The 23,415-nt window shown below is 40.3% G+C and overlaps 1 pseudogene; it reads right to left on the bottom strand.

Moving 5' to 3' along the window:
* Window positions 1–13,529: 13,529 nt before the first annotated feature.
* LOC101088431 lies at window positions 13,530–14,667 on the bottom strand (annotated as a pseudogene).
* Window positions 14,668–23,415: the final 8,748 nt, after the last annotated feature.

Raw genomic sequence — 23,415 nt, 5'->3', positions numbered from 1 at the left:
TTGTGTTAGTGGTATATATGAGTGCTTTTCTTTCTCATAATCTTGCCAGCAGAGTATGTTGTCAAGCTTTTGAACATTTGTCACTCTGACAGTTTGTCAAAGGTGGTTGACATTCTGCAAAAATCTCAGAAAATAGGGAGGAGCCAAGATGGCAGAATAGCATGGAAGCTTTTATTGTGTCTCAAATCCATGAAATACAGCCAGATCAACACTAAACCATCCTGCACACCTAGAAACCTGATTTGAGGATTAACACAACAATCTGCACAACCTAAACCAAAGAACTCAGAAGGTACATGGTGCGGAGAGAAGTCACAGAGGGCAGGGAGCTGTTTTTGCTTGCAGAAAGAGGACAGAGACGGGGGAGAATATAGGAAAAGCACCCACTCCCAGCCAAAAGCAGCTGGAGAGAAAGTGGAAACAGCTGCAGGGACTGAAGAAAAAAGGGAGAAAGGAGAGGGTTTAAATTCCACTTAGACTCTATAAACAGGGTGGGCACAGAGTCTGAAACTCTGCAGCTCAATACCTGGCAGTGCTCTGGTGAAAAGGCCGAATCCCCAGGAGCAGAGTGGGGTGTGGGAGGTCCTCAGGCCACATGGAGAGAAGTGGTTCCACTGCTGGACGGACATTTGGTAGAGGTTGTGAGGCCACCAAGGTCCCAGCAGACCCCAGAAAACAACCACATTCGCTGGTGCTGGAACAAGGACATTAAGGGGGAAGCCTGGTGCCAGATGTGTGTTGTGACTTACCATAATCCCTGAAACACTGTGCTACATGACCGTGTGAACTTTTTCTGGGGTGGGCTGGCACCCAGCCACAGTCTCTGGGCATCAGCAGCAGCATAGTCCGGTGAACGTTCCTAGGTGCGGCTGACAACCAGCCACTGCTCGGTGAGACCTACCCCCGGGGGATCTGAATGGGTCAATGCCACAGTCCCTCAGAAGTGAGGGATCAGGAAACACAGCCGCATCTGAGATAAAACTCAGGAGGGATGTGCTGACTGGCAACTTGACAGCTTGGTCATGGACAGTATAAAAGCAGGGAGTGGATGGAAGCTGGAGTCAAAGAACAGGTGCCCAGTTGCTGATAGGGGAGAACAGAGTTCCAATACTAAAGACTGGGTAGCTGGGTGATGCCATTTTCACCCCTCCTGCACATGTGCATACACACCTACAAGCGCCACAACAATCCACCCCAGTAAGCTAAGCTGCGCCATCTAGTGGAGAATGGAGCCATTACACTTAGCCCCACCAACTGGGCCAACCTCACTCTTCACCAACACCACAAGTCTTTCCGCCTGCTTAGTTTACAGACTATAAAGTGCTTCATAATTTGACTTATAGGAGGAAACAATGTAACTTCAATCATATTTCAGTCTGTTTGCCGGTCCATCTGTTCAATTTTTCTCTTTTTGTTATTCTTCAATACAGAAAGAAAAAAATTATTTTTGTTTTCAATTTTTATTAAAAACATTTTTCTTTAATTTTTTTCTACTATATTTTTTACTTTTTTGCACATTTTTCAAATTCAATTTTCCTTCCATCATTTCATTTTATTATATTTAATTGTATTCATATGTTCAAATGTTTTGAACAACAATGAAATGTATTAATATGTTCAAAATTTTTCCTTTTTTATGGTTCTTTTTTATTTTCTTTTCCTGTTATTCTCTAATCTATCAAGATCCTTTCAACAACCAGACCAAAACACACCTAGGATCTAGCATTATTTATTTGATTTTTTGTGTTGTTTTAAATTTTATAATTTCAATTTTTTTTACATTAATTCCTTTTCTTCCTTCAAAATGACAAAATGAAGGAATTCACCCCAAAATAAAGATCAGTAAGAAAAGACAGCCAGGGATTTAACCAACACAGATACAAGCAAGATGTCTGAACCAGAATTTAGAATCAAAATAGTAAGAATACTAGCTGGGGTTGAAAAGGGATTAGAATCCCTTTCTGCAGAGATAAAAGAAGTAAAAGCTAGTCAGGATGAAATAAAAAATGTATAACTGAGCTGCAATCTCCAATGAATGCCACAGCAGCAAGGATGGGTGAAGCAGAGCAGAAAGTCAGCAATACAGAGGAGAAACTTATGGAAAATAATGAAGCAGAAAAAAAGAGGTGGACTAAGGCAAAAGAGCACGATTTAAGAATTAAAGAAATCAGTGACTCATTAAAAAGGAACAACATCAGAAACATAGGGATCCCAAAAGGTGAAGAGAGAGAGAAATGGGGAGAAGGGTTATGTGAGCAACTCATAGTGTAAAACTGTCCTAACCTGGGAAAAGACACAGACATCAAAATCCACGAAGCACACAGGACTCCCATTAGATTCAACAAAAACCGACCATCATCAAGGCATAACATAGTCAAATTCACAAAATACTCTGGTAAGGAATGAATCACGAAAGCATTAAGGGAAAAAAGTCCTTAACCTACAAGGGAAGACAGATGAGGTTTTCAGCAGAACTATCCACAGAAACTTGGCAGGCAAGAAAAAGTGGCAGAATATATTCAATGTGGTGAATAGGAAAAATATGCACCCAAGAATTCTTCATCCAGCAAGGATGTCATTCAAAATAGGAGAGATTAAAAGTTTCCCAGAAAAGCAAAAATTAAAGGAGTTTGTGACCACTAAACCTGCCCTGCAAGAAATTTTAAGGGGGACTCTCTCAGGGGAGAAAAGATGACTAAATGAATAAATAAACAAATAAATAAGTAAATAAGTAAACACCAAAAGCAACACAGACTAGAAAGAACCAGAAAACACCACCAGAAACTCCAACTCTACAAGCAACATAATGGCAATAATTCATATCTTTAGATATGATATCGTTATTTTTTTATTTTTTAATATGAAATTTATTGTCAAATTGGTTTCCATACAACACCCAGTGCTCATACCAACAGGTGTCCTCTTCAATGCCCATCACCCACTTTCCCCTCCCTCCCATCCCCCATCAACCCTCAGTTTATTCTGTTTTTTAAGAGTCTCTTATGGTTTGGCTCCCTCCCTCTCTTTTTTTCCCTCCCCTCCCCCATGGCCTTCTGTTAAGTTTCTCAGGATCCACATATGAGTGAAAACATATGGTATCTGTCTTTCTCTGCCTGACTTATTTCCCTTAGCATGACACTCTCCAGTTCCATCCACGTTGCTACAAAAGGCCATGTTTCATTCTTTCTCATTGCCAAGTAGTATTCCATTGTGTATATAAACCACAATTTCTTTGTCCATTCATCAGTTGATGGACATTTAGGCTCTTTCCATAATTTGTCTATTGTTGAAAGTGCTGCTATAAACATTGGGGTACGTGTGCCCCTATGCATTAGCACCCCTGTATCCCTTGGGTAAATTTCTAGCAGCGCTATTGCTGGGTCATAAGGTAGATCTATTTTTAATTTTTTGAGGAACCTCCACACTGTTTTCCAGAGTGGCTGCACCACTTTGTATTCCCACCAACAGTGCAAGAGGTTTCCCATTTCTCCACATCCTCGCCAGCATCTATAGTCTCCTGATTTGTTCATTTTATCCACTCTGACTGGCATGAGGTGGTATCTCAGTGTGACTCTGATTTATATGGCCCTGATGAGGAGCGACATTGAGCATCTTTTCATGTGCCTGTTGGCCATCTGGATGTCTTCTTTGGAAAAGTGTCTATTCATGTCTTCTGCCCATTTCTTCACTGGATTATTTGTTTTTCAAGTGTGGAGTTTGGTGAGTCCTTATATTTTGGATACTAGCCCTTTATCTGATATGTCATTTGCAAATATCCTTTCCCATTCGGTCAGTTGACTTTTAGTTTTGTTGATTGTTTCCTTTGTAGTGCAGAAGCTTTTTATCTTCATGAGGTCCCAATACTTCATTTTTTCTTCTAAGTCCCTTGCCTTTGGAAATGTGTTGAGTAAGAAATTGCTGCAACTAAGGTCAAAGAGGTCTCTTCCTGCTTTCTCCTCTAGGGTTTTGATGGTTTCCTGTCTCACATTCAGGTCTATCATCCATTTTGAGCTTTTTTGTGTGTATGGTATAAGAAAGTGAACTAGTTTCATTCTTCTGCATGTTGCTGTTCAGTTCTCCCAGTACCATTTGTTAAAGAAACTGTCTGTTTTCCATTGGATACACTTCCTGCTTTGTCAAAGACTTATTTGGCCATACATTTGTGGGTCCAGTTCTGGGTTCTCTATTCTATTCCATTGGTCTATGTGCTGTTTTTGTGCCAATACCATACTGTCTTCATAGTCTGTAGTAGAGGCTTTGTACTAAAGCCTAAAGTCTGGGATTGTGATGCTTCCTGCTTTGGTTTTCTTCTTCAATATTACTTTGGCTATTCTGGGTCTTTTGTGGTTCCATACAAATTTTAGGATTGCTTGTTCTAGCTTCGAGAAGAATGCTGGTGCAATTTTGATTGGGATTGCATTGAATGTGTAGATTGCTTTGGGTAGTACTGACATTTTAATATTTCTTCCCCCAATCCATGAGCATGGAATGTTTTTCCATTTCTTTGTATCTTCTTCAATTTCCTTCATAAACTTTCTATAGTTTTCAGCATACAGATCTTTTACATCTTTAGTTAGGTTTATTCCTAGGTATTTTATGATTCTGGTGCAATTGTGAATGGGATCAGTTTCTTTATTTCTCTTTCTGTTGCTTCATTATTGGTGTATAAAAATGCAACCGATTTCTGTACATAAATTTTGTACCCTGTGACTTTGCTGAATTCATGTATCAGTTCTAGCAGACTTTTGGTGGAGTCTATCAGGTTTTCCATGTAGAATAACATGTTGTCTGCAGAAAGTGAAAGCTTGACTTCTTTGACAATTTTGATGCCTTTTACATTATTTTGATGTCTGAATGCTGATGCTAGGACTTCCAACACTATGTTAAACAACAGTGGTGAGAGTGGACATTTCTGTCATATTCCTGATCTCAGGGGGAAAGCTCTGTTTTTCCCCATTGAGGATGATATTAGCTGTGGGCTAATCTATCCATTGTTGTAAGTGGGGTATTAAAGTCCCCTGAAATTACCACATTCTTATCAATAAGGTTGCTTGTGTTTGTGATTGTTTTATATATTTGGGGGCTCTCGTATTCGGCACATAGACATTTATAATTGTTAGCTCTTCCTGATGGATAGACCCTGTAATTATTATATAATACCCTTCTTCATTTCTTGTTACAGCCTTTAATTTAAAGTCTAGTTTGTCTGATATAAGTATGGCAACTCCAGCTTTCTTCTGACTTCCAGTAGCATGATAGATAGTTCTCCATCCCCTCATTTTCAATCTGAAGGTGTCCTCAGGTCTAAAATGAATCTCTTATAGACAGCAAATAGAGGGGTCTTGGGTTTTCATCCATTCTGATACCCTATGTCTTTTGGTTGGAGCATTTAGCCCATTTACATTCAGTGTTACTATTGAAAGATATGGGTTTAGACTCATTGTGACATCTGTAGGTTTCATGTTTGTAGTGATGTCTCTGGTACTTTGTGGTCCTTGCAACATTTCACTCACAGAATCCCCCTTAGGATGTCTTGTAGGGCTGGTTTAGTGGTGATGAATTCCTTCAGTTTTTGTTTGTTTGGGAAAACCTTTATCTCTCCTTCTATTCTGAATTACAGGCATGCTGGATAAAGGATTCTTGGCTGCATATTTTTCCTCTTCACCACATTGAAGATTTCCTGCCATTCCTTTCTGGACTGCCATGTTTCAGTAGAGAGATCTGTCACGAGTCTTATTGGTCTCCCTTTGTATGTTAGAGCCTGTTTATCCCTAGCTGCTTTCAGAATTTTCTCTTTATCCTTATAATTTTTCCAGTTTCACGATGATATGTCGTGCAGAAGATCGATTCAAGTTATGTCTGAAGGGAGTTCTCTGTGCCTCTTGGATTTCAATGCCTGTTTTCTTCCCCAGATCAGGGAAGTTCTCAGCTATGAATGTTCAGGTGCACCTTCAGCCCCTTTCTCTCTTCTTCTTCTTCTGGAATTCCTATGATACGGATATTGTTCCATTTGATTGAATCACTTAGTTCTCTAATTCTCCCCTTGTGATCCTGGATTCCTTTCTCTCTCTTTTTCTCAGTTCCTCTTTTTCCATAATTTTATCTTCTAATTCACCTATTCTCCCCTCTGCCTCTTCAATCCATGCTATGGCCACCTTATTTTATTTTGCACCTCATTTATAGCATTTTTAGTTCCTCATGACCTTTTCTTGGTCCCTTTAACTCTGTAGCAATAGATTCTCTGCTGTCCTCTATGCTTTTTTCAAGCCCAGCGATTAATTTTATGCCTATTATTCTAAATTCTTGTTCTATTACATTGCTTAAATCGTTTTTGATCAATTTGTTAGCTGTCACTACTTCCTGGAGTTTCTTTTGAGGAGAATTTTTCTGTTTCATCATTTTGGGTAGTCCCTGTGGTGACTCCAAACTGCAGGGCACTTCCCCTGTGCTGTCTGGAGTAACGTGTTGGTGGGCAGGGCCGCAGTCAGACCCGATGTCTGTCCCCAGCCCACTGCTGGGGCCACAGTCAGACTGGTGGGTACCTTATCTCCCCCTCTCCCAGGGGCAGGACTCACTGTGGAGTAGTGTGACCCCTGTCTGGGCTACTTGCACACTTCCAGGCTTGTGGTGCTGCTTCGATGGGATCTGGCTAATGGTGTAGTAGCTGGGGTGGATCTGCAAGGTGCACAGGGGCAGGAAGGGCAAGCTTAGCTTGCTTTGCTCGGTGGTCCCCTGCAGGAGGGGTCCTACAGCACCAGGAGGGAGGCAGGCCCAGCGGAGGAGTGGATCCTTAGAAGCACAGCGTTGGGCGTTTGCGCAGTGCAAGCAAGTTTGGTGATGGGAACTGCTTCCCTTTGGAATTTTGGCTGGGGGATGGGAGAGGGAAATGGCGCTTGCCAGCACCTTTATTCCCCTACTGAGCTGAGCTCTGTCACCTGGGGCTCAACAAACCTCCCTCCCAGCATCCTCTCACCCTCCCTGCTCTCCGAGAGCAGAGCTATTGACTTTTAACATTCCAGATGTTAAGTACCACTGGCTGTCAGAACTCACAGAGTCTGGCCCCTCCACTTTTGCAAGCCAGACTTCAGGGGCTCTGCCTTGCTGGGCGGGCTGCCCCTCCACCACCCCGGCTCCCTCCCACCAGTCCGTGTAGCACGCACTGCCTCTCCGCCCTTTCTACCCTCTTCTGTGGGCCTCTTGTCTACGTGTGGCTCTGGAGAGTCCATTCTGCTCATTTTCTGGTGGTTTCCTGAGTTATTTAGGCAGATGTGGGTGGAATCTAAGCAATCAGCAGGATGAGGTGAGCCCAGTGTCCTCCTATGCTGCCATCTTCCCAGGTCTGCAGATATAATATCTTTAGAGTACTCATTCTATAAGCCAATGTAATAATGCTCCCATCAAAATATGTAGGGTAACAGAACGGATAAGAAAACAAGATCCATCTACATGCCGGTTACAAGAGACCCACTTTAGACCTCAAGACACCTTCAGATTGAAAGTAAGAGGATGGAAAACTATCTATCATGTTAATGGTTGAAAAAGAAAGCTACAGTAGCCATATTATATTAGACAATCTAGACATTAAAATAAAGACTGTAACAAGAGATGAAGACAAGCATTATATCATACTTAAGGGGTCTATCCACCAAGAAGATGTAACAATTGTAAACATTTATGCACCAAATGTGAAAGCACCCAAATATATAAATCACTTAATCACAAACATAAAGAAACTCATCGATAGTAATACCATAATAGTAGGAGACTTCAATACCCCACTCACAACAAGGGACAGATCATCTAATGAAAAAATCAACAAGGAAACAATGGCTTTGAATGACACACTGGACCAGATGGCCTTAACAGATATATTCAGAACATTTCATCCTAAAGCAGCAGAATATACATTCTTCTCCAGTGCACATGAAACGTTCTCCAGAATAGACCACATACTGGGACACAAATCAGCCTTCAGCAAGTACACAAAGATTGAGATCATATCGTGCATATTTTCAGTCCACAACACTATGAAACTTGAAATCAACTACAAGAAAAAATTTGGAAAGGTAACACATACTTGGAGACTGAAAAATATCCTACTAAAGAATGAATGGGCTAACCAAGAAGTTAAAGAGGAGATTAAAAAGTATATGGAAGTCAATGAAAATGGTAACACCACAACTGAAAACCTCTGGGATGCAGCAAAGGCGGTCATAAGAGGAAAGTATATAGCAATCCAGGCCTTCCTAAAGAAGGAAGAAAGGTGTCAGATACACAACCTAACCTTACAACTTAGAGAGCTGGAAAAAGAACAGCAAATAAAACCCAAAACCAGCAGAAGACAGGAAATAATAGAGATTAGAGCAGAAATTAATGCCATCGAAACAAAAAAAAAAAAAGTAGAACAGATCAATGAAACCAGAAGCTGGTTCTTTGAAGGAGTTAACAAAATTGATAAACCACTAGCCAGTTTGATCAAGAAGAAAAAGGAAAAGACCCAAATAAGTAAAATCAAGAATGAAAGATGAGAGATCACAACCAACACAGCATAAATAAAAACAATAATAAGAGAATATTATGAGCAATTATATGCCAATATAATGGGTAATCTGGAAGAAATGGACAAATTCCTAGAAACATGTACACTACCAAAACTGAAACAGGAAGAAATAGAAAACTTGAACAGACTCATAACCAGTAAGGAACACGAATTAGTAATCCAAACTCTGCCAAAAAACAAGAGTCCAGGGCCAGATGGCTTTCTAGGGGAATTCTATCAAACATTTAAGGAAGAGTTAACACCTATTCTCTTGAAGGTGTTCCAAAAAATAGAAATGGAATGAAAACTTCCAAACTCTTTCTATGAGGCCAGCATTACCTTGATTCCCAAACCAAAGACCCCACTAGAAAGGGGAACTACAGACAAATTTCCCTGATGAACATGGATGCAAAAATCCTCAACAAGATATTAACCAACCATATCCAACAATACATTAAAAAAAATATTCACCAACACCAAGTGGGATTTATACCTGGGATGCAGGGCTGGTTCAATATCCACAAGACAATCAATGTGATTCATCACATCAATCAAGAAAAAAAAAAAAAGACAGGAACCATATGATCCTCTCAATATATGCAGAGAAAGTATTTGACAAAATACAGCATCTTTCTTGACAAAACTCTCAATAAAGTAGGGATAGAAGGATCATACTTGGAGATCATAAAAGTCATTTATGAAAGACCCACCACTAATATCCTCAGTGGCGAAAAAATAAGAGCTTTCCCCCTAAGGTCAAGAACAAGACAGGGATATCCACTCTTGACACTGTTATTCAACATAGTATTGGAAGTCTTAGCCTCTGCAACCAGACAACACAAAGAAAAGGCATCCAAATCGGCCAGGAGGAGGTGAAACTTTCACTCCTTGCAGATGACATGATACTCTATATGGAAAACCCAAAAGATTCTACTAGAAAACTGCTAGAAATGATCCATGAATTCAGCAAAGTGGCAGGATATAACATCAAAGCACAGAAATCGGTTGCATTCCTATACACCAATAATGAAGCAACAAAAAGAGAAATCAAGGCATCGATCCCATTTACAGTTGCACCAAAAACCATAAAATACCTAGGAATAAATCTAACCAAAGAGGTAAAAAATCTAGACACTGAAAACTATAGAAAACTTATGAAAGAAACTGAAGAAGACACCAATAAATGGAAACATATTCCATGCTCCTAGATAGAAAGAACAAATATTGTTCAAATGTCAATACTACCCAAAGTAATATACATATTCAATACAATACCTGTCAAAATAATACCAGCATTCACAGAGCTAGAACAAACAATCCTAAAATTTGTGTGGAACCACAGAAGACCCCAAATAGACAAAGCAATCTTGGAAAAGAAAACCAAAGCTGGAGGCATCACAACCACGGACTTCAAGCTGTATTACAAAGCTATAATCATCAAGACAGTATGATACTGGCACAAGAACAGACACTCAGATCAACGGAATGGGATAGAGACCCCAGAATTGGACCCACAAACATATGGCCAACTAATCTTTGACAAAGCAGGAAAGAATATCCAATGGAATAAAGGCAGTCTCTTCAGGAAGTGGTGCTTGAAAACTGGACAACGACATGCAGAATGACTTTGGACTACTTTCTTACAGCATACACAAAAATAAACTCAAAATGAATGAAAGACCTCAATGTAAGACAGGAAGCCATCAAAATACTCAAGGAGAAAGTAGGCATAAATCTCTTTGATCTTGGCCATAGCAACTTCTTACTCAACAAGTCTCCAGAGGCAAGGGAAACAAAAGCAAAAATGAACTATTGGGAACTCACCAAGATAAAAAGCTTCTGCACAGTGAAGGAAACAATCAGCAAAACTAAAAGGCAACTGGTGGAATGGGAGAAGATATTTGCAAATGACATATCAGATAAAGGGTAAGTATCCAAAATCTACAAGGAACTTATCAAACTCAACACCCAAAAAACAAATAATCCAGTGAAGAAATGGGCAAAAGACATGAATGAACACTTCTCCAAAGAAGACATCCCAATGGCCAACCGACACATGAAACAATGCTCAACATCACTCATCATCAGGGAAATACAAATCAAAACCACAATGAGATACCACCTCACACCTGTCAGAATGGCTAACATTAACAACTCAGGCAACAACAGATTTTGGCGAGGATGGGGAGAAAGAGGATCTCTTTTGCACTATTGGTGGGAATGCAAGCTGGTGCAGCCACTCTGGAAAACAGTATGGAGGTTTCTCAAAAAATTAAAAATAGAGCCACCCTATGACCCAGCAATTTCACTACTAGGTATTTATCCAAGGGATACAGGTGTGCTGTTTTGAAAGGGCACATGCACCCCCATGTTTATAGCAGCACTATCAACAATAGCCAAAGTATGGAAAGAACCCAAATATCCATCCTTGGATAAATGGATAAAGAAGATGTGGTGTGTGTATATATATATATATATATATATATATATATATATATATATATATATATATATATACATACACATACCCACACAGTGGAGTATTACTTGGCAGTCAAAAAGAATGAAATCTTGCCATTTGCAACTATGTGGATGGAACTGGAGGGTATTATGCAAAGCGAAATTAGTCACAGAAAGACAAAAATCATATGACTTCACTCATATGAGGACTTGAAGAGACAAAACAGATGAACATAAGGGAAAGGAAACAAAAATAATATAAAAACAGGGAGGGGGACAAAAAGAAGAGACTCATAAATATGGAGAACAAACTGAGGGTTATGGAAGGGGTTGTGGGAGGGGGGGATGGGCTAAATGGGTAAGGGGCACTAAGGAATCTACTCCTGAAATCATTGTTGCACTAGATTCTAACTAATTTGGATGTAAATTTAAAAAAATTAAAAATAAAACAAGTTTAAAATAAAAAGAATCTAAAAATTAGCTATTAGCTACTAAGGAATTAGTTTCATGATGTCTATACTGGCTTTTCTCATGCTTTTCTTTCCTGGGAAATTATATCTATATCTATATCTATATCTATATCTATAGATATATAGATATAGATATATATAAAACAAGTAACAACTGGAGAATGGTATCTTCCCAAATGACAAAGACCATTTAATGCTTCAAAGGATAATCTCTACCAGGATACAAACCCTAACAGTCTAACAGTCCTTTCTATAATCTAGATGAAATGTATTTCAACATTTGTTTTTTTCTTTAAAACATCCTCTGTGTTACTCTTATATAAATAATGAAGACCAACCAAATGAGAACTAGCAAAGTCCATTTATTCAGAGAGTACTGGTAGGGAAATCAGCCACTTACTTCATTTGGATTTTGGCAGAGACTTAAAGGCAGGCAGGGGAATGGGAAAGTTTTAGAGTGGAAAAAGGGAAGACTTCAAATGTGCTCTAATTGAAGGCTGTTAAAGTGGAGAAGCTGTAGGTGAGCTAACTAGAAGTGGGGCATCCCATGTTATTGGTTAGGGGCACATATTTGTCTTTTCCTGGTTGGCCTAAGTTGGTAGCAGGAACAAAAATTAGAGAAGCTGTCAGTTATTCTTCAAGACCTGGATGTTTGGGGCTGACTGTTACAGGGTTCATTGTTTGGCTTCGTAGATGGATATCAGAGACAGCAGTCTGACTACAAGTCTTGACTTGTAGGAGGCTGGCTATTGTAGATAACAAATTGGTTTCCTGGGCAAGTTGCTTCAGGTTGTGGGTCAGTGTTCTATATTTATATATGGTCTGGTCATTGTCCCTCTGTGTATTCAGTCACTGCATAAAACAAAAAAATAAAATTTACACATTCAGAGAATTGAACTCTTAAAAGTATCATCAGACTTTGATTTTTTCATAGATTTTTTGTTTTCTAATGCCTGAAATAAAACATCACCAAGTAAGAAAAAAAAGAAAAGGGCTCAGAGCCACAGAGTGGTGAGATGTCACAGGGATTACAATCTTACATGGGATGTTATGATGGTTAATTTTACGTGTCAACCTGGCTAGACTTTGGTGCCCAATTATTTGGTCAAGCACCAGTCTAGATGTTGCTGTGAAGATATTTTTTTAATGTGATTAGTATTTAAATCATTAAAGTTTGAGTAAAGCAGATAACCCTCCATAAGGTGTATAGGCTTCATTCAATAAGTTAAGGGCCTTAAGAGCAAAGACAGAGGAGAATGGAATTCTGCCTTCAGATTGCAACATGGTATTTCTGTGTGAGTTGCCAGCCTTCTAAACCAAAACCATAACATCCACTCTTTTTTTCATGAAAAGGAAGAAATAAAACTTTATTTTTCTGAAAACAACATGGCTGTACATATGCAGGAAAAACTACAGATAGAATCTACAACAACAACAAAGCTACAAGAACTAGTAAGTGGAATAAGGTAAAGCTGCAGGATGAAGGTCAACATACCAATCAATTGTATTTCTACAGATGTAGAATTCAATATTGTTTGGCAACTTTGGAAAACAACGCACATTTGGAAAAGAAAATTTTTTTAAATACCACTTATAGTAGCTTCTCAAAACAAACTTCTGAGGGACTAAACACACAAACAGCAAACAGCAACAGATTCATTGATACAGAAAACAAACTGGTGTTGCCAGAGAGAAGAGGGGTCTGGGGATGGGAGAAATTAGGTGAAGGGGATTAAGATGTACAAATTGCCAGTTATAAAATAAGTAAGTCACAAGGATTAAAATAAGAGTTTGGCAACTGTCAGAAGAAAATCACTGCCCAAGATTCATCTTATGTAATTCTCCAGTCTAGGGTTAGAGAGGTAAGTGAAGAAGACACAAAGAGGTGCCCTGATCTAGTTCTCAATTCTGTGGGGAGAAAGTTAACCAAGGCCCCAAAGACACTGATATTCAATGACATATTAGAGACTTTGGAAGAAACATGTACAAAAATCACATTCATGCAATTTCACTAGAAACAGCAACACCTGGAGTCATTTGACTAGTATCTTACCTGCTGCCATAAACTGGTGCTAAAGTTTACTCCATCCATGGAGAGGATTGCTAACAAAAAAAGAATGCCAGCTTCCACATCAAAATTATTTCTGCTTTGTAAACAATGCATAAACCACCTGGTCCCGGATCTGTTTGGTCTTTATCCCATAAATGATGGGATTTAGCATAGGAGGAGCCAGAATGCAGATACTGGCCAGCAGAACATGAATGTGGGGTGTGATGTGGCATCCAAACTGCTGAGTAAGTGTTGTAAAGCTCCCAGGTCCATAAAAGAGGACAATGACACAGACATGGGAGCCGCAAGTATTGAGAGCTTTGTGACAAGCGTCTCCAGAAGGGATGCAGACGACAGCGTGGAGAATCAGCACATATGAAATAAAAATTAGCACGATACCTAAGACCACTGTTGACATTAGGACAAAACCACATACCAGATGTTTAGTCATTACAGGAAGCACGGGCCAAGACAGTATGCTTACAGGCTGTGTTTGGGAGGATGCTACTTTTTCAAAAAGCCAATCTTTTCAGAAGAAACATTATAGGGAAAATTGTACCATAACTTCTCAGAAAGGTAGTCAATCCAACTTTCCCAATCAGTGCACATGTAAGAATAGTGGTGTATCTCAGTAGGTAGCATACGGCAATGTAGCACTCAAACTCCATCACCAGCAAGATCCCTGACTCAGAGATGAAGGTGGTATGGATGAAGAAGAGCTAAGTGATGCAACGATTCAGAGAGATCTCCCCAGCACGGAACCAGAAGATGTCCAAGGCCTGAGTTACTGTGCATGTGAAGAGGACAATGTCTGCTCCGGCCGGCATGCAGAGGAAGAGGTACATGGGTTCGTGGAGGCTGCACTTTGTGAGGATAATGCAGATGAGCAGGCTGTTCCCAAGCAGGGCGATGACATAGGAAATGAAGAAGGGGATGGAAGCCCACACATGCTGGTCCTCAAGGCCAGGAATGGCCAGCAAACAGAAGACCATGTGACTAACAGCAGTGTGGTTTAAGGTAGTCATGCCTGGATCAGACAACCTTCCTATTAACAGAGAGGAAAATTCAGTTCATACACCAAGATTGTTTTTGCTGTTACCAGCAGCTTTTCACATTTATCTAATTCTATCCCATTCTGAAGGTGCCAGGAACTATGATACTAAAGGTAAATAAGATGATTTGTTCAAGCAAAGGGGAAAAAAAAACAGAGAGAGAGAAACAAACCAGGAAAGAGACACTTAACTACAGAAAACAAACTGCAGGTTGACAGAGGGGAGGTGGGGAGGAGGTGGGTGGGGAATAGGTGAAATAGGTGATGGGGATTAAGGAGAGCACTTGCTGAGATGAGCACCTGGTGTGTATGGAAGTGTTAAATCATGGAGCACCTGAGTGGCTCAGTCGGTTAAGCATCCGACTTCGGCTCAGGTCATGATCTCATGGTTCTTGAGTTTGAGCCCTGCGTCAGGCTCTGTGCTGACATCTCAGAGCCTGGAGCCTGCTTCAGATTCTCTTTCTCTGACCGTCCTCTGCTCGCGCTTTGTGTCTCTCCCAAAAATAAATAAACGTTAAAAAAAATTTTTTTAAAAATGAAGTGTTAAATCACTGTATTTTACACCTGAAACTAATATAACACTGTATGTTAACTGGAATTTAAATAAAAACTTTTTAAAAATAAAAAATAAATTTTTAAAAAGATATGGTTTGTTTTCTAAATAAGTTCCTAAGCTCATAAGAGACATTTACATTAATTAAAATTAAATTATTAAGTTGACATGTTAGTTATACAAGTAAATTTTAGTATGGAAACACACTGGAAGTAATTCTCATTGTTTATATTTGTAATGGTTTTAATAATGACTTCATATCTGAACTTAGCCTTGAAAATAAAGTAGGATGCCATCAGGTTGAGGAAGTATCAAGTAATGAATGGGGGAAAGTCATCTGGGAATTCAAGAAGAAATGCTTGGCCCACAAATGCAAAATATGTCTAAAGCAGCTTTCAGCTCTGTGAGGCTGTGATGTGGCAAATTTGGAGCAGTTGGAAAAAAAGATGACAACAAAAGCAGACTGACTCTGAAAATAAATTAAAGGGGATGAACTTCATCAGTTAGGAAAAAAGATCAGCCATGAACAGTTTTGAAATTGGAAAGCACTTTGGATATATTTATCTGACAACTATGTGGAAGAGAGAAGTGATGGAAACAGAGAGCAAAGACTGGAATTTGATGAAGTTTGCCCTAGTGAGAGAAATTCATGTATTGATGAATTACTATTGCAGTGAAGTAAGATCAAGAAAGTATCATCTTAAAGTAGCTTCACATTTTTCGGCAGTGATATGAAAATGTTACTTACTACACATCATTCATTTCTTCTGCCAACACAGGCTAGTAAGGACTGTCACCATTCACTGTTGCAGGGACTATGGTCAGAGTCGCAAAAGATGAGTCCACAAACAAACTGCAGTTAAGTGAAGGTCCTCGTACTAGAGTCGGAATGAGGCCCCGACTCCAGAATGAAGCTTCTTTTTATTAGGATAATTGCTAAAGACTACGTGCATAAAGTCAGCTACGCAAGTGTGTTAATCAATCTAATGGTTTAGCTTTTCAAGGTTGAATTTCGAGTTAATTGGTTTTTATAACACTAGGAAGGGTCAGGTGTAAAGGAGGATCCGGCCTTGGACAATGTTAATGGCTCTAGGCTTTCTGAGCCGCAGCTGTGTAAACATGTCCTAAGGTTTTGCACCTTCTCCAGCCCTTCCCTTTTGAAGTGTTTTCCTTTGATGCTTCTCTCCTGCATCTCCCACAATCCACTTCTTAGAACAGAAATTTCAGCCTCAAAAAAAACAACTCAAAGCACAGAGCTGGAAACTTTTCAAAATTTCCTGGACGTAATTTCCTCATCTTTGAAATGGGTTAAGAAAAAGAGACCTTTCTAAACAACTGGAAGTGAGATGCCCTCCCGACCTGGGGCAGGTTCAAGGGGTGAGCACAGTGGAACAAAGACAGCCCCCCAACAGGCAGCCATATCCAAGCCATATCCTTGATCCTTCACCACAGGGTCAAGACCAGGAATAATACTACAAAGTCTTCATAATTACTTATCATTGAAACTCCACCCACTTTTGCTATTTGCTTCATTGCTAATGTCTCTAAAAAGAAAAGGGGTAAATTTTTGGTGAAGACACAGAACACTGTGTCCTGAATCCAAGCCAGAAGAAGTGCGAGAAGCTGAGAGATGGCTCTGTTGTCCAGTGTCCTACAGAAGAAAGAACCAGGTGCTAACATGGATCGAGGGAAAGCAGGACTGTGAGGACTGGTGGAGAAGACAGAAAAAGAAGTTATTGTCTTCATCATTGTATTCACTCCATGTCTGCTCAGTGCCTTGCACATAGTAAGTGCACATGCAAATAATAGCCTCGCTTCCAGGTTTGTTCTCCTCACCTATAAATTTAACATCGAGGGGGTGCCTGGGTGGCTCAGTTGGTTGAGCGACTAACTTTGGCTCAGGTCATGATCTTGTGGTTCACGAGTTCAAACCCTACATCGGGTTCCATGCTGACATCTCAGAGCCTGGAGCCTACTTCAGATTCTGTGTCTCCCTCTCTCTCTTCCCCTTCCCTACTCATGCTTGCTTGCTCTCTCTCTCTTTCTCTCTGTCTCTCTCAAAAATAAATAAACATTTTTTAAAAATTAAATTTAATTTCCAGACTAGGAAAATCCAGTCCTATTTTCATTGCTATATTGCCCCTGAGAAATGGTTAACACTGTCCTGAAAATAAAATCACATGAACAGAGCCCCCAAGAGGCTTGTGAAGTTGTGCGTGGATGGACAGCAGCTACCACTAGGTCAGTCTGTGGCCACACAACAACTATAAGAATAAATAGGGATGGAGGGAAAGCCATCCTGCTGGAGAAGTAGATGGAAATCGAAATTGCTATGAAAATGCCATTGGGGGTGATGGACAAGTGTGTGTGCCACTATACTGGCAAAGGAATAGCAGGAAAAAGTGATGAAGGGAAAGAAACTAAGTCTCAAGTAACTAGAAAGAGAAGAAGAGGACCAGCTTACACAGGTTGATGGACTCTGGATATCTTGGCAGCAGCACACAGAAGGGTTCTTTGGAGTAGAAAAGAATATAGGCTACAGAGCTTGCCAGTTGGGGGCTGGTCTCTGGGTGAACTTGCATGAACTGGAATGGCTCCTTATGTAACTCATGGCCACCTTAAAAACCTTCTCGAGTGACAGGACACCTGGGTGGCTCAGTTGGTTAAGCATGGTCTCTTAGTTGACTTCAGCTCAGGTCATGATTGTTGAGTTCAAGTCCCGCATCAGACTCCACACTGACAGTGCGGAGTCTGCTTGGGATTCTCTCTCTCTCTCTCTCTCTCTCTCTCTCTCTCTCTCTCTCTCTCTCTCTCTGCCCCCCCCCCAAAATAAATAAACTGAAAAAAAAACCACAACCTTCTCAAGTGCCTCATGAAGGCTTCTGCAACTTTGATCCAGGCATCTTCAATCCCCTGGACAAGTTGCCTCTATCCCTGATTTGTGCTGTGGAGCCATGGCACCAACCCAGGGCCCTCACTGTCTGTCCCCTACATCAGGAGTGTGCTCACATGATGCCTCTTGCCACAACTCATTCTTTCCCCTCCTTTGATTTCACAAGAAGTCTAATCACCAGAGCACCTACCTCAGAGATATTAGCCTATTGTCAGTGTTTCCCAATTGACTGTAAACTTTCTGAGGTCTGTTTAAGCTGTGTATGCTCCCATAATCCAGAACACTGAGGCACCGTGTGATTACTCTGTAATGATAAATACTGGATGGAAAGTATAAAGGGTGATGATAGGAGCCATGAATGAGGCTCTTCTGATGCCTAAAATGTTCACAATAATCAAGGTCTTCTGCTAGTGTGGAATCCTCTCTGGAGGGATTTGAGGCTCCAAGCACACTGAGAGCCAAAGTGTGGGTGCAAGCCCAAAGTCTCCCCCCTCTCCCCTCCTAGACAGCCCTTTACATTCTACTGGAACAGTCCATACTTGTACCTCCAGTCTAGGGGTGTGCTGGTAAAACAGCTCCTTAAATTTTTTTTTAGAAGCCCCAGTTTTACAGTGCCTGACAATTCCTTAGGTGAAAATATTCCTGTGTCGTCAGCTTCAAACTATGAAGATGATATCCCTGTATGCATATTATATATTGCATATATATAATAAGAAATATTATATATATATATATATATATATATATATATATATATATATATATATATATATCTTAAACAGACAATTCTCAGACCTCAGAAACACTGACTACAGGCCACTGTCCTTGAGGTAGGCAGTCTGATGATCAGAACGCTCTTGCAATCAGAGGGGACAGAATGAGCTTCAGCCCCTGCAGCTGTCCCTGTTCAACACACCTGACTCCCCACAAAAGTCCTAATACTTTCAACCATCAGCCTTATGCCCCATAACCCCACAATTCCTGGTCTTCTTCCTGAAATTTCATTTCATAGCAATTAAAGTTTCACCTGCTTCAAAGGGAGTCCTCATGAGCTAGAATGGGATGAATTAAGTAAAGGCTGAGAAACAGGCATCAAGCAGCAGAGATTTATGCATTTGCCTAAAGACTGCAGAGGAAGCTGATACCCAAGGGACCATAGCAGAATGTACATGGGTCAGGTCCTGATGGTTCCTCAGTCATGCCCACACCAGCTGCTCCTCCAACCAAGATTACATGTATACACGTATTATTTTCAAGAAATTCAATGTTAGCATTGTTATGTGAAATATCCCTATTTCCATTATAATGGGAAGTAGTAAGCATTAAGCCCATTATCAATCAAAAAATATAACTTGAGGAGGAGGGGCCAAGATGATGGAACAGTATGGAAGGTTTTTTTGTGTCTCACATCCATGAAATACACCCAGATCAACACTAAACCATCCTGCACACCTAGAAAACTGATTGGAAGATTAACACAACAATCTGCACAACCTGAACCACAGAATTCAGCAGGTACGCAGCACTGACAGGTGAACTGGGGGAGAGAGAAGCTGTGGAGGGCAGAGAGCCACTTTTGTATGTAGAGAGGAAAGAGATGGGGGGTGGGGGGAGTATGGGAAAAGCACCCCCCCAAAGCAGCTGGAGAGAAAGTGAAAAAGTGGAAACAGCTGTAGGGACTGAAGAATAAAGGGAGAAAGGAGAAAGGAGAGTGTTTAAATTCCATTAAGACTCTATATAAACAGGGGGAGCACAGAGTCTGAAATGCTGCAGCTCGATGCCTGGTGGTGCTCTGGTGGGAAAGGCGAGTCCCCAGGAGCAGAGAGTGAGACCTGCGAGGTGTGCGGGCAACATGGGGAGAGGAGGTTCCCCTGCTGGAGGACATTTGGTAGAGGCTGTGAGGCCACCAAGGTCCCAGCAGACCCCAGAAAACAACTACATTTGCTGGTGCTGGAACAAGGACATTAAGGAGGAAGCCTGGTTCCAGATGTGTGTTGTGACTTACCATAATCCCTGAAACACTGCTGCTACACAATCTCGTGAACTTTTTCCAGGGCGGGCTGGCACCCAGTCGCAGTCTCTGGGCATCAGCAGTAGCATGGTCCCCCAAACATTCCTGGGTGCAGCTGGGTGACCAAGCCATTGCTTGGTGAGACCCTCCCCCAGGGGATCTGAGTGGGCCCAAGCCGCAGTCCCTCAGAAGTGAGGGGTCGGGAAACACAGCCGCATCTGAGATAAAACTCAGGAGGGAGGTGCCCCCTGGCAACCTGACGGCTTGGTCACAGACAGTGTAAAAGCGGGAAGTGGATGGAGACCAGAGACAGAGGACTGGTGCACGATTGCTGGTCGGGGAGAGCACAGAGTTCCGACACTAGAGACTGAGTAGCTAGGTGATGCCATTTTCACTCCTCCCACGCATGTGCATACACACCTACAAGCACCATAATAATTCACCCCAGTAAGCCAAGTAGAGCCATCTAGTGGAGAACAGAGCCATTACACTAAGCCCCTCCCAACTGGGCCAATCTCACTTTTCAGGAACACCACAAGTCTCTCCACCTGCTTAGTTTACAGATTATAAAGTGCTTCATAGTTTCACTTCTAGGGGAAAGGATGTAATTTCAATCATATTTCAGTCTACTGGCTTGTCCATCTGTTCAATTATTGTTTCTTTTTTGTTTCTTTTCTTTTTCTTGAATACAGAAAGAGAAAAAATTTATTTTTATTTTCAATTTTTATTAAAAATATTTTTCTTTAATTTTTTTCTACTATATTTTTTAACTTTTTGTACATTTTTCAAATTCTATTTTACTTCCATCATTTCATTTTATTCTATTTCACTGTATTCGTTTGTTCAAATTTTCAAATGTTTTCCTTTTTTTTCTTTTTTTTAATTTTCTTTTCCCTTTTTTCTCTAATCTGTGAAGATCCTTTCAACAACCAGATCAAAACACACTTAGGATCTAGCATCATTTATTTGATTTTTTTGTGTGGTTTTTAATTTTATAATTTAAAAAGTTTTTACCTTATTATTCATTTTCTTTCTTCAAAATGATGAAATGAAGGAACTCACCCCAAAAGAAAGAGCAGGAAGAAATGACAGCCAGGGACCTAACACAGACACAAGCAAGATGTCTGAACCAGAATTTAGAATCACAATAATAAGAATACTAGCTGGGGTTGAAAATAGATTGGAATCCTTTCTGCAGAGATAAAAGAAATAAAAGCTAGTCAGGATTAAATAAAAAATGCTGTAACTGAGCTGCAGTCTCCAATGGATGCCTCAGTGGCAAGGATGGGTGAGACAGAACAGCAAATCTGTGATAGAGAGGACAAACTTATGGAGAATAATGAAGCAAAGAAAAAGAGGGAGAATAAGGCAAAAGAGCATGATTTAAGAATTTGAGAACTTGGAGCACCTGGGTGACTCAGTTGGTTAGGCGTCCGACTTCAGCTCAGGTTATGATCTCACAGTTCATGGGTTCGAGCCTGTGGCAGACTATATGCTGACAACTCAGAGCGTGGAGCTTTCTTCAGATTCTGTGTCTCCCTCTCTCTCTGCCCCACCCTGGCGCCTGCTCTCTCTCGTGCTCTCTCTCTCTCTCTCTCTCTCTCAAAATTAAATAAACATTTAAAAAAAGAAGATTTAGAGAAATCAGTGACTCATTAAAAAGGATCGTCAGAATCAGAGGGGTCCCAGAAGATGAAGAGAGAGAAAAAGGGATAGAAGGGTTATGTGAGCAAATCACAGTGGAAAACTTTCCTAACCTGGGTAAAGACACATACATCAAAATCCAGGAAGCACAGAAGACTCCCATTAGATGCAACAAAACCCGACCATCGACAAGGCATATCATAGTCAAATTCACAAAATACTCAGGTAAGGAAAGAATCATGAAAGCAGCAAGGGAAAAAAAGTCCTTAAGCTACAAGGGAAGACAGATGAGGTTTGCAGCAGAAGTTTCCACAGAAACTTGGCAAGCCAGAAAGGAGTGGCAGGATATATTCAATGTGCTGAATCAGAAACATATGCAGCCAAGAATTCTGTATCCAGCAAGGCTGTCATTCAAAATAGAAGGAGAGATAAAACGTTTCCCAGACAAACAAAAATTAATGGAGTTTGTGACCACTAAACCAGCCCTGCAAGAAATTTTAATGGGGACTCTCTGAGGGGAGAAAAGATGAAAAAAATACATACATACATACATACATACATACATACATACATACCAAAAGCAACAAAGACTAGAAATAACCAGAGAACACCACCAGAAACTCCAACTATACAAGCATCATAATGGCAATAAATTCATATCTTTCAGTACTCACTCTAAACCTCAATGGACTCAATGCTCCAATCAAAAGACATAGGGTAACAAAATGGATAAGAAAACAAGATCCATCTATATGCTGTTTACAAGAGACCCACTTTAGACCTAAAGACACCTTCAGGTTGAAAGTAAGGGGCTGTAGAACCATCTATCATGCTAATGGTCAACAAAAGAAAGCCAGAGTAGCCATACTTATATCAGACAATCTAGACTTTAAAATAAAGATTGTAACAAGAGATGAAGAGAGGCATTATATTATAATTAAGGGGGTTATCCACCAAGACCTAACAATTGTAAACATTTATGCACCAAATGTGAGAGCACCCAAATATATAAATCAATTAATCACAAATATAAGGAAACTCATTGATAATAACACCATAATAGTAGGGGACTTCAACACCCCACTTACAACAATGGACAGGTCATCTAAACAGAAAATCGACAAGGAAACAATGGCTATATATATATATATATATATATATATATATATATATTCAGAACATCTCATCCTAAAGCAGTGGAATATATACATTCTTCTCCAGTGCACATGGAACGTTCTCCAAAATAGACCACATACTGGACACAAATCAGCCCTCAACAAGTACAAAAAGATCAAGATCATACCATGCATATTTTCAGACCACAACGCTATGAAACTCAAAATCAAACGCAAGAAAACATTTGGAAAGGTAACAAATAGTTGGAGACTGAAGAACATCCTACTAAAGAATGAATGGGTCAACCAAGAAGTTAAAGAGGAAGTTAAAAAGTACATGGAAGCCGATGAAAATGATAACACCACAACCCAAAACCTCTGGGATGCAACAAAGCAGTCATAAGAGGAAAGTATATAGCAATCCAGTCCTTCCTAAAGAAGGAAGAAAGGTCTCAGATACACAACCTAACCTTACACCTTAAAGAGCTGGAAAAAGAACAGCAAATAAAACCCAACACCAGCAGAAGACAGGAAATAATAAAGACTAGAGCAGAAATTAATGTTAGCGAAACCAAAAAAACAGTAGAACAAATCAATTAAACCAGAAGTTGGTTGGAGCATTAAGGAAT

This window comes from Felis catus, chromosome D1, assembly GCF_018350175.1.
Source record: "Felis catus isolate Fca126 chromosome D1, F.catus_Fca126_mat1.0, whole genome shotgun sequence".
Taxonomy (NCBI): Eukaryota; Metazoa; Chordata; class Mammalia; order Carnivora; family Felidae; genus Felis; species Felis catus.
Note: the sequence above shows the minus strand (reverse complement) of the source record. Positions and strands in the feature narration are given on the sequence as shown.